At 47.2% G+C, this 11147-nt stretch overlaps 1 pseudogene; it reads right to left on the bottom strand.

Moving 5' to 3' along the window:
- Positions 1-30: 30 nt before the first annotated feature.
- Positions 31-7228, bottom strand: LOC122225393 (annotated as a pseudogene).
- Between the last annotated feature and the right edge of the window lie 3919 nt (positions 7229-11147).

The following is an 11147-nucleotide window of genomic DNA, read 5'->3' on the forward strand; positions in this document are numbered from 1 at the left end:
CTAGGTTCAGATACCCCACCAGCATCAGAGTTACAATCCTAGGCTTTGGGGAGCCACACCTGCCTGCTTCTTGGTGCCCTCAATCTTTGCCCACAGCCTCTGGACCATCCTTTTGAGCTCTGCAATCTCATTCTTGGTGCTCCTCAAGTCAACGCCATACCAGCTGGCTATAGTCTGCAGCCTCCCAAGCTAGAAGGTGTGGAGCAGATAGGGAGAGATTATCTCTAACCCTCAAATACATGTGTGTTAAAAGGAGAATAGGGGGAGCCTAGGTGGCTCTGTCAGTTGAGTGTCTGACTTAATTTCAATTCAGGTCATGATTCCTGGGTCGTGGGATTGAGTTCTCCATTGGGCTCCATGCTAAGAATGGAGTCTGCTTAAGATTCTCTCTCTCTCTCTCTCTCTCTCTCTCCCTCTCTCTCTCTCCCTCTGCCCCTCTGCCCCCACCTAAAATGAAAAAATAAAATAAAATGAGAATAGAAGTGCAGTTAATCCAGAAAGTCCTAACATTACATGGAGGTCCAGCAGGCATTTAGAATGAAAAGTATTGCTTAACTAAAAATCACAGTTGCCCCTAAAGATATCAGGTAGTAGAATGAAATGTACTGCAAATTATGGATATTTGCAAAAGTTATTTCAGTGGGTTTCCCATTGTACAAAATGTGCATTATCTGGGATGGGGCCAGGAGGGGCTGGAGGCGAAGGAGCAGGAGCCCTGGGTGAGTCTAGACTGATGCAGTCACCCTTATTTACCTTGACCCAGTACAGCCTCTTAGCCTCAGCCTTGCTCCCCTGGGTGATCTCCTCATACTGGGCCTTGATCTCGCTGATGATGCTGTCCAGGTCCAGATGCCAACTGTTGTCCATGGACAGGATAACAGACATATCACTGGATTCTGACAGCACCTGGTTGTACTCCTATATGCCCACAGGAGCACACCATTGCACAGTGTTGCCTTCTCTCTGGGATGCCCTAAACCTTCCATGCACTGGCTTCGGAACGTTGTGAGATCTAGAAAACTAAATCTTACTGGGGGGAAAGGAAGGGGACAAGACAGAGACCCAGAAACCAGGCAGCAAGAAACTTCCCAGCAGGCAGTGAGGGATTTCCCTTAACTCTCCCGAGGATTTCCAATGGGAGGCTATGTACATGGAGATTCTAGAGATATGGGCTGCAGATTCTGAAAGCTTGGAGCCAGGGGAAGGAGAACATAAGCAATATTACCAAGGAGGTATAAAATTGAAAAAATGAAAAAGAAATAGGGATAAAGATGGGAAAGACTTTGCAAATGTTTGCTGCCAAATAGATTTCACAAAGGAAGCTGAATGCCCAGAATCAAGCAAGATCTGACACCACATGTTGTGGCTTCCACCCTACAGGATAGTATAGAGGTGCTTACCGCTTCAAAGAGGGCTTTCAGGAAGTTGACGTCACTGGTCAGACTCTCCATTTTTATTTCCAAGTCCACTTTGGTCGTGCAGGAAGTATCCACATCCCGAAAGTAAAAAAACAGAGAACCAGCCTTCTTAGCTTTAGTATTGCTCTCATTCATTACCATTGCATTTAAGAATATTGATACTGGGGCACCTGGGTGGCTCAGTCGGTTAAGCATCTGACTTCGACTCAGGTCATGATCTCACGGTTCGTGGGTTCCAGCCCTGCTTCAGGCTTTGTGTTGACAGCTCAGAGCCTGGAGCCTTCTTTGGATTCTGTGTCTCCCTCTTTCTCTGCCCCTCCCCCACTTGTGCTCACTTGCTCTCTCTCTCGCTCTCTCTCTCTCAAAAATAAATAAACATTTTTTAAAAAGATACCATGCTTATGTAGTTGTGGGAGCAAAAATCACTTAAACCAGACATTACACTTGCAGTAGAGAGTTTTGACAATTAAGCTCAGTGTTAGAAAAGATCTTTATTATCGATTTTTGTAATTTTTAATAGTTGGCAATGAACTGTAATATGTAAGGACTGGCTTAAAGCCGTTTTGCAACTGATAAACCAAACACACTTGAGAGATATCTTAGCTACAGACAGAAAACCCTCAGGGCGTAGGTTCAGACTCAAGGCTGGCACTGTCCTGGGTTCTGGTCATCAACACTTGGAATCCTGCTCTGGACAAAGTATTCTCCAGTCTCACATCCCTGGGAAGGCACCACCATTCCCCCTTCCCTCATGCCATCTCCTCCCTGTGCTGTCTTGTTTTTCCCCACTGGCCTGCTCATCTTATTCAGAACCGTGAACTCATTCTCAGCCTCTGAGCACTTGTTAAACTCATCCACGTACCTATGAGAAAGGAAGGAGGTCATGCTTAAGGGTGGCTGAGCCAAGGGTATGTGCACATGTGCCCAGGGAAAGGTGTTTTTTCCAGGAGCTAGTGTATAACCTGGGGCAGGGCTGCAGGTGGCTATTCTCTGGATAAAACCAGGCTAAAGCCAGTTGAGTGGCATGCTTTATTATGATGGTAGGGCCTTTAAGAGCACATTGGCACCCCGTTTCTGACACTACAGGGTATCGGAAATAAGGGGGGTGGGGGAGAGGGGAAAGTGGGTAATGGGCATTGAGGAGGGCACCTTTTAGGATGAGCACTGGGTGCTGTATGGAAACCAATTTGACAATAAATTATATTTAACACACACACAAAAAGGAGATAAAACATGTGGTGGAACTGGTACATAACCCCTGGTGTCCTTGGATACCACATTCATAGAGGTCTCTGGATTCTCCACTGCAGGAAGTCAGTCTCATCCTCATGAACAAAGACCCATGGTCACTCCCAAGGCCACCTTCCATCTGCCCCTGAAGCTCCCAGCTGTTCCGTTCTCCATCTGTGTCCTACCTCCCCTTGAATCTCCCTCATCACCCAGGACAAACACATTCTCTAACTGGTCCTCACTCTTGTAAGTATGTTGAAATCACCTGGGGCTCTATAAAAGCTACCAATGCCTGGCTCCAATGCCCAGAAAACCAATGAGTCATGAGTGCAACCTGGACATTCCGAAGTTATAAAGATCCCAAAGTGATTCTGGTAAACAACAAACGATGAGATCCACTGTTGTTAATGCTAGAGTGCCTGACATCTTCCTGTGTCTAAAGGAGCTCCCTAGATGCCCATGCTATGACATACACCTCATTCTCCTTGCCACCAACACAAATATCAAAAGAGAGCAGATCCTCCTGTCATCAGACCCCCAACTGATACCCCATCCTTTGGCCTACAGACTCAGGTCCTTGAGGACATGCACCAACAATTTCCTGGCTGGAAAGCCTCCACACCTCCTGACCTGCACCACAATCACCTAGACTTCACTCACTTCCTCTCATATTCCTCCACAAGAGTCTGCATTGTGCTCTACATTGTGCTCCATCCAGCTGATGCCGTTCACTCAGCAGCCTGTCCAGGTGGGCTCGCAGGCAGCTGGTGTAGGACTCAAAGAAGGGCTTCAGGTCATTGGTGCTGGCCTTGGAGGTGGCCTACTGCTCCTACAGGAGGCACCACTTAGTCTCCAGTACCCTGTTCTGCTGCTCCAGGAACCACACCTGTGGTCAACAAGGGAGGAGACCACATGGCCTGCCCAGCCTCCAGCTCATGAGCAGACCCACTGCCCCAACCCAGACTTCGTGTTCTCAGACCTCTTCCCCACCATGAGCCCTCACCTTGTTGGCGAATGAAGCAAACTTGTCATTGAACATCTTGATTTGCTCCTTCTCTTGGTCTTCACCCTCCTGATCTAGAGGGTCGATTCCCATGTTCAGGGGCTGAAGGAGGCTCTGGTTGATGATCACCTCCTGGATGCTGAAGGGAAAGCCCCCTGAATCCCCAAGGCCCCCTGATCCACCAGAAATACCTCCAAAACCACATCTGTCTCCATTGCCCCTTCCTCCAGCCCCACACTGGCTTCCTCTAAAGACACCTGAGTAACCCCATCAGAGCCCCCAGCCTGGACAGCACATCTGGCCACACTGAGAGAGACCTTCCTTCTCCTCCCAAGGCTGTTACATGCTCTGGCTGCCAAAGGCACCCCCTATCATGGCACAGGCTGTGGAGGCACTGCCTCCCCCAGAGCGTGAGGCTGAATGGGACCTGGTGGGGCTGATACAGCCCTGGCTGGATGCCACGACAGCAGAGCGACCCCTTGAGCCCTTGGTGACCTGGGACAGCCTGCTGGACTGCTGGCTCATTACTTTCTCTGGGCACAGGAAGATGTCCTGGTTCAGATGTCTCTGAAGAAAGGGCACCTTCTGACACAGGGAGATAGGTGACCCCTTTTATAGGTCCCAGTGAACTGGTTCATTAATTGGATGATTTCCAAGGTTTCATTCTCTGGCTACAACTAATTCCCACACCAATTTCGTTCGCTGTAATCCCAGAGTCTCTATTTCAAGTCTTTCCTGTAATTAGCCTTTTACAGATTTTGCGCACTACTGAACCAGGGCCCTCCCTTGATGAATGAGCTTGGCTCCTGCCAGGCATGGCTCAGTCCCAGGGCCCCAGGCACCAGCTTCTCAGGAGGCAGCAGGTTCAACTGGGTGACTCTGTGGCTTTTTCATTCCCCCAAAACTCTGGGCGTCCACTGGTGTCACTGTGCTGTCTGCCTCCCAGAACGAACTCTACACAAGAGTCTGGGAAGAGTTTGGGAAGACAGAGTGGAAAGTGGGCTCCCTCCTAACTGTAGCACCTACAAATCTCACAGTGTGTCCCCATGGAATTCTCCAGAGAGCCTCTGCTGGTGTATCCCTGGCTCTACAAGCAGCACCTCTGCTACCCCAGTCACAGGGGTGAGAATGTTCCAGACTGACCCAGAGGCTGTGGACTCAATACCAAAGACATTCATCTGAGCATTAACAGTGTTCACTATTGGGGTGACCAAGAGATCTCTACTGTCTCCTCTGTCTCCCTGTGGCTCCCTGCATGGTTTTATTGCTCCTGTTCAACTCACTGCCCTGGGAGCCTCCATATCCCCTTTTTCACTCCCATGCCAGGTTTCTTCCCCTTTCAAAGGTGCCTCCTCAGTTCCCTTTCCAGAAAGCCTCCCCCTTTCAGGCTCCTGTGGGTTCTGCTACCTGCATTCCATTCCTTCCTCCCTCTTTCCTGCATGAAGGCTGCAGCCCTGCCCCCTCAACAATAGACACCATGGGCAAGGGCGGGGGGATCTTATCTGTCTGGTGCAACAGTGCCCCCATCACCCAGCACTGCACCTGGGCCCAAGTTTTGTACAATGAATGGCTGCCCAGCTTTTCCTGCTTCTGCTACTGCCCCTCTATATGGGTCCCTGTGTGTGTCCCACCTCCATTGTCACACTGGACAAGAAAGCCTTTTCCCTTAGGACATTCCTCCCACACAGATTGCCTCTTACCCCAAGCTCAGGAGTGAGCCTGGCACACTTGAGTTCAGGATATGGTTTTAAGACAAAAACTGGTAAATTAGCTGCTATTTGTGTGGATGGCTTCTCTCTCTGCTAAATATTCCAGCTGTGTATCAAACCCATTTTAAGTGCACAGGAAATGCAACCAGATAGCCCATGGGTGGGAGAAGGGACCCGACTCATCAGAAGGCCTTGAACCTCCCTTGAACTCTCACATTCTCTTATCTTCATAAGCCCCCTTAATCTCACCTTGGATGCTTGTTGTGGCAACCTGACAACCTTGGGAGCCTGGGAGAGAGGCTGCATTGTCCTCAAAATAAAAAAAAAGTGATTTCATTAAGAACTCCACACTTGGGGTAATAGCAAAAGCCACCCTAGCTACAAGGAGAGATCAGAATCTGGTGGTTTCTGGTGAACCTGAGCCAAGGAAAAGGACCCACTACAGTGGGAGGGATGCCAGAAGGCCTTCCCAACAGAGAGGTTAGGAGAGCTGGAGCACCTTATGGCTGCTGTGGTAACTCCCCTGGAAGGAAAGGAAGTCATGATTGGGTGTCAGACATGGATCCATTGCCATCTGACCCTGTGTGAGAGACCTGAGTACCTTCTAGTCACACGAGGTGGAAAGAAGGAAGGGAAAAAGTCAGGCAAGGTCAGGGGCACTAGAGTTTACAGAGTTCTTTCTGCTTCCAGTAAGAGCTTACACTGGGCTTGGAATACACATTTCCCCACACTTCAGCATCTGCATGGACCTAACACCATGCCTTGCCTCTATAGACAGCACCATGGGAATAGCTCACCAGATGATGGCAAGTCAGCTCTCAAAGATTTGTGGGAAACGTACTCATTGCAAGGCACACAAGAAAACACAAGAGCTAAAGTTTAGGCAAAAACAGGTCTATTCAAGCATTTACTGAGCATCTTTTAGGTCATAGAGCAAGGAATTCAGAGGAAAAAGGAGATGTGTTCTATATATGTAGGAAGCAAACAGTCTGACACTGTCACCCAGAACACGAGACAAGCACAGATGGAGCCAGTAATAGCCATGCGTCTATTGCAGTTATAGGAGGGGATGAAAATGGGATCTGTGGAGGGAAGTTAGCCATGGAAGGTTTCCCAGAGGAGACATCATGAGCCAACTTGATAAGGAAGACACACAGCATCCCATGTTGGGATGAAAAGACTTGCAGGAACCAGCCTGTGCAGCAAACATTACAGCTTTATTTGAAGCAGGATCATCAGAAGCTACTTAAGGCAACAGAGGGTAGTATGTTATATACACAGATGCGGGGGCATGTACCAGCATGACCCATTGCGTAGGAAGAAATTATGCCGGTCATGGCAACCTGGAAAACTATGGTGGGTCATGGAATTGGACATGGTTCACTTCTCCCCCAAAGACCCACCCAGAACCTCTAGTCTCTCCTTGCTCCCATCCACCCCTACATCGCTGCCAACATGATCTTATACAAATACCACTTTCAACCTGTCACTCTTCCACCCAGAAAATGACTAGGTCTCCTGTTCTAGAAGAATGAGCTTCTCCCTTGACCTCTAATGCCCTTCCTCCTCTGCCCCTTATTCTTTCCTCCTTCCCCAGTGCCTCCCTTTAATATTAAGGCCTTGCCACTCCATCCAAGTCAATCTTCTTGCTATCATTTGGTGGGAAGTTGGACCAAACCACTTCTGAAGTTTCTTCCGCCCCCTGGGTTCTGGGATGCTATGATGCTCCCCCACTTTCCCTCGCCACCCTTGGAGACTTTTCCCTCTGAGAGTGTGACCCACCCTGCATCCTGACCCAGGAATTCCTTGATCTTCTCAATTACACTCATCTTCTTCCTCCTCCACCTCAGCCACCCACTCAGGGCCATGCCCTGGGTCATCATAAAGAAATGTTCCCTCTTAGAAGCTTAAATCCCAAATCCTACTCTCTGGCCATAATCTGTCATCCTTCAGTTTACTCCCACCTGCCTCCCACCACACCTGCTCTTCAGTGTTATAAATACTACCATTGTCTTAATCCCTTCATTTTCTCCTAGCCTATTAGCCCTCTCATGGCCTCTTTTCCTGTTCTTCCCAACCTAAGCATTATTCATTCAACAAATACCTTTTTAGTATCTATTATGTGCCATGCACTTACCAGGTGGTAGGGAGTGGTGAGCAAAATTAATACTGTCTCATCCCTCATGGAACAGTCTACTGACCATCTGAACAACCTTCTCACCAGCATCTTCCATTTCCTTATTCTGCTATCTTCCACCAGTCACCTAACGAAGTCCCATGTCTTGGAGGAGGCTACAACATTCCTTTCCCCTCCTATCCCAAGAGCTGAGCACTGCTGGGAGAATCACACAAGCATGTAATCTGGGGCACAACAGAGTCCTGATCTCCACTTCAGCTGGGGGTTCAATCCCTCTCTTGTCCTGTCATCTTCTCATTAATGCCCTTGACCTTTGTCCCAAACTTCCACCACTCTCTTCCAGCCGCTTTTCAGTCCCCGCTTTCTGTTCAAAGAAGATGACCTGGCTTCCTACTTCCCTGGGAAAATTCAGGTTATCATAAGTGATCTCCTTTTGGCATCTCTTCCATGCCTTCACTCTTAGCTGCCTCCACACCCACCTTATTTTTCTTCTTCTTGTACAGGGTTACAAGACAGCCTCCCTACCCACCTCCTCTAGTTTTTTACTCAGTTACCCTCTTTCCTACCATGTCCTCAATCTCTCTTCTATGCCCAAGTCTTTCCCATCTTTAAAGTCCCTATCTTGACCCCATGACACCTTCTTGCTATTATCCTGTCTGTCTCTTCCCCTTCTCAACTAAAGGTCTCAAACAGGTAATCAAAATTCACATTATCCATTTCCCTATCACTGGTCAACTCCTAAACCTATGAAATCTTCTTCTGCATATAATCACCATATTATGGGCACCACAGTCCTGAGAGTACATTCTTTGCTGGCTTCCTAAAAGCCAAATGCAGTATAAACCCTTAGGCCCTCACTACCTCATAGATCTCTCTGCTACAGTTGAAACATGGTAGTAGCATGTTTTCATGAAAACCTTTTTTTCAGTATCACTTCACTAACTTGCACATATTTTTTTGAATCTCGTCATTCCTTAAAGGGCTATAATACACATAAATAGGTTCCAGTCTTCATTTTCATGTAACTTGGCAATTTTCTTTTGGATGTGGTGGATAAACCATGGATAGATCCAATTTATCAGGAATTTGGACAGAGCATTCCTTGCCGAAGAAAGCACTTACCCATTCTTTGCAGGCTGAAGTCAATCTAAAGCCCTACGATTCTGTGGGACCCTGGGCCACAAGGGTAACTTGCTTACTTGTGTGAGCAAGTTAAAAGAAGTGGTGGTGTTATTACTGTCTCGTTCTAGAAAGACAGTGCCAACGCTGGATGAAAAGGTGTAGAAGCAGGCCAACTACAGAGACTAGAGACCAATGAATCAACAAGGAATTAGAGATATTTCCCCTCCTCCCAGATCTCCGAGTTCAAACACAAAACCACCTGGGTGACCATGTACATTTATGTGGGTTGTGTCCTTCACAAGAGTGTGATAAAGAGCCAAAATTTAACTTATGCTCTGGTAACCAACCTGCGTGTGGTGGCATGGGCTGTGTCCATCTGGAGCACAGGCATCTTTTACTTTACACAAAGTGTTGTCCTCTACCAAGCCTGTAGAGCTGTATCTGCACAGAGTGGACACCTGTTTCTAATTCACAAAAAGACCAGCCAGGCCAAGAAGACCTTGGAACACCAGAGTTGGACATAATGAGCCTTGGGACAAAAAGAATCCACTACTAGAAAACATTTGCTTCTCTTGTATCCCACTGGTATTTGGGTCAGTCAAGTCATGTTGTAGTAAAACTGCCTGAGTTCAAATTCTGACTCTCCAGCTCCTAATTACATGATTTTTCATAAGTTGCTTAATTAACACACTGTGCCTTGGCTTCCCTCAATAAGCTAAAGATAACAATATGATCTACTTCATAGTGTGGTTGTAAGATTTTAGAACAGGCCCAGGTGTATAACAGCACTCAGTACACATTAACTCTTAGCTAATAGTGTCATCCTATGTATAATGACGGAAGATCATCTCTTGCATATCAACCAAACAACATAACTGCCTATTACCAGGGTCCTTATCAGGGGTGTGTGTGTGTGTGTGTGTGTGTGTGTGTGTGTGTGTGCATGTGTGTGTTTGGCGGCGGGGGCAGGGAGTGGGGGGTTCCCTGTTGCCGTTTAGTGTGTTAAAAAGAAAGCCACAGTCCCTTGGGGCGCCTGGGTGGCTCAGTCAGTTGAGGGTCCGACTTCGGCCCAGGTCATGATCTCGCAGTCTGTGAGTTCGAGCCCCGCGTCAGGGTCTGTGCTAACAGCTCAGAGCCTGGAGCCTGCTTCAGATTCTGTCTCTCCCTCTTTGCCCCTCCCTCACTCATGTTCTCTCGCGCTCTCCCTCTCTCTCTCTCCCTCTCTCTGTCAAAAATAAAAACAAAAAAAATTTTTTTAAAGAAAGAAAGCCACAGTCCCAAAACAGAATCATTTAGGACAAGTCAGCAAACCAAGAGTTACTACCTAAACTAACTGCACTTTTTGACATCCCCCCCCCCAGAAACGTAACCCTTAACTAGCCAATGCAGAATTTTCTCATCAATACTAGGAAATTTGCTGATAAACATCTTCCACTCCTCTTAAAAGGATTTCCTTGTCTGAACAATGATTCCTTGCTAATAAATTCCTTTCTTCTTTTTTTATGCCCCCTCTCTGCCTTTAAAATCCTTTTGTTCAGTTCAGTGGAGCCTCTCTATACTTGTTAGTCAGGATGTGGCCCAATTCTTGAATCATTTAATAGAGCCAATTAGAGGGGCACCTGGGTGGCTCAGTTGGTTGAGCTTCCAACTCTTGATATTGGCTCAGGTTGTGATCTCACAGCTGTGAGACTGAGCCTCACGTTAGCTCCATGCTGAACATGGAGCTTACTTGAGATTCTGTCTCTCCCTCTCCCCCACTCCCCGGCTCACACGCGCATGCTGTCTCTCTCTCTCTCTCTCTCAAGATAAACATTTTTCTAAAAAGCCAATTAGATCTTCACATTTACTCAATTGAATTTTGTTTTTTAACAAGTGTTTCTCTGTTTCAAAAAGGCAGGCATGTGGGTGTGGGTATGTGTATGTCTGTGTGTATATGTAGGTGTGTGATGGGTGAGGCAGGAGTTACAGTCAAAAGACTCAAATACATCAGCCATGTGCAGATGCAGAGATTGGGTAGACCCATTCAACTCTATACTAAAATTTGTATTTAATTCTAACTGAACAGCAATAATTATGCAAAGCTTAAAATAACTGTTAGAAATGCCTCAGGTCCCAGACTTTCTTTGTACTTCCATCACAAAAGATTATTGTCGGACAGCTAAGACCCTGCATCTTAATTACCAGTTTCTCAGGGCAAAAGGTGCATGAAATAAATTTATGGGCATTCAAATGAGGACTGTGTAGCCTTCGACTGCAAGTAACTGCATCTTTAATAAGGCAGAACCTGGCTTGAAACAACCAAAAGACTAGTCTAAGCAGTAGCATGAGAAGGAGCTCTAATGCACACTTTTGTCAATTGCTCTCCCCAGATGCCAATAAAGGGTAGACTGGGGGAGGTGATTGATCCCCAGCAGCTTGGAGGCAGGGAAAATGCTTAGGAGTTTATCTCTATCAGCCAGGGATCAGCTAATAAGGGTCTTGACTTCTGACCTTGGCCAGAGTGGAGTCCTCAGAAACTCAACCAGGGG

Source organism: Panthera leo, chromosome B4, assembly GCF_018350215.1.
Source record: "Panthera leo isolate Ple1 chromosome B4, P.leo_Ple1_pat1.1, whole genome shotgun sequence".
Taxonomy (NCBI): domain Eukaryota; kingdom Metazoa; phylum Chordata; class Mammalia; order Carnivora; family Felidae; genus Panthera; species Panthera leo.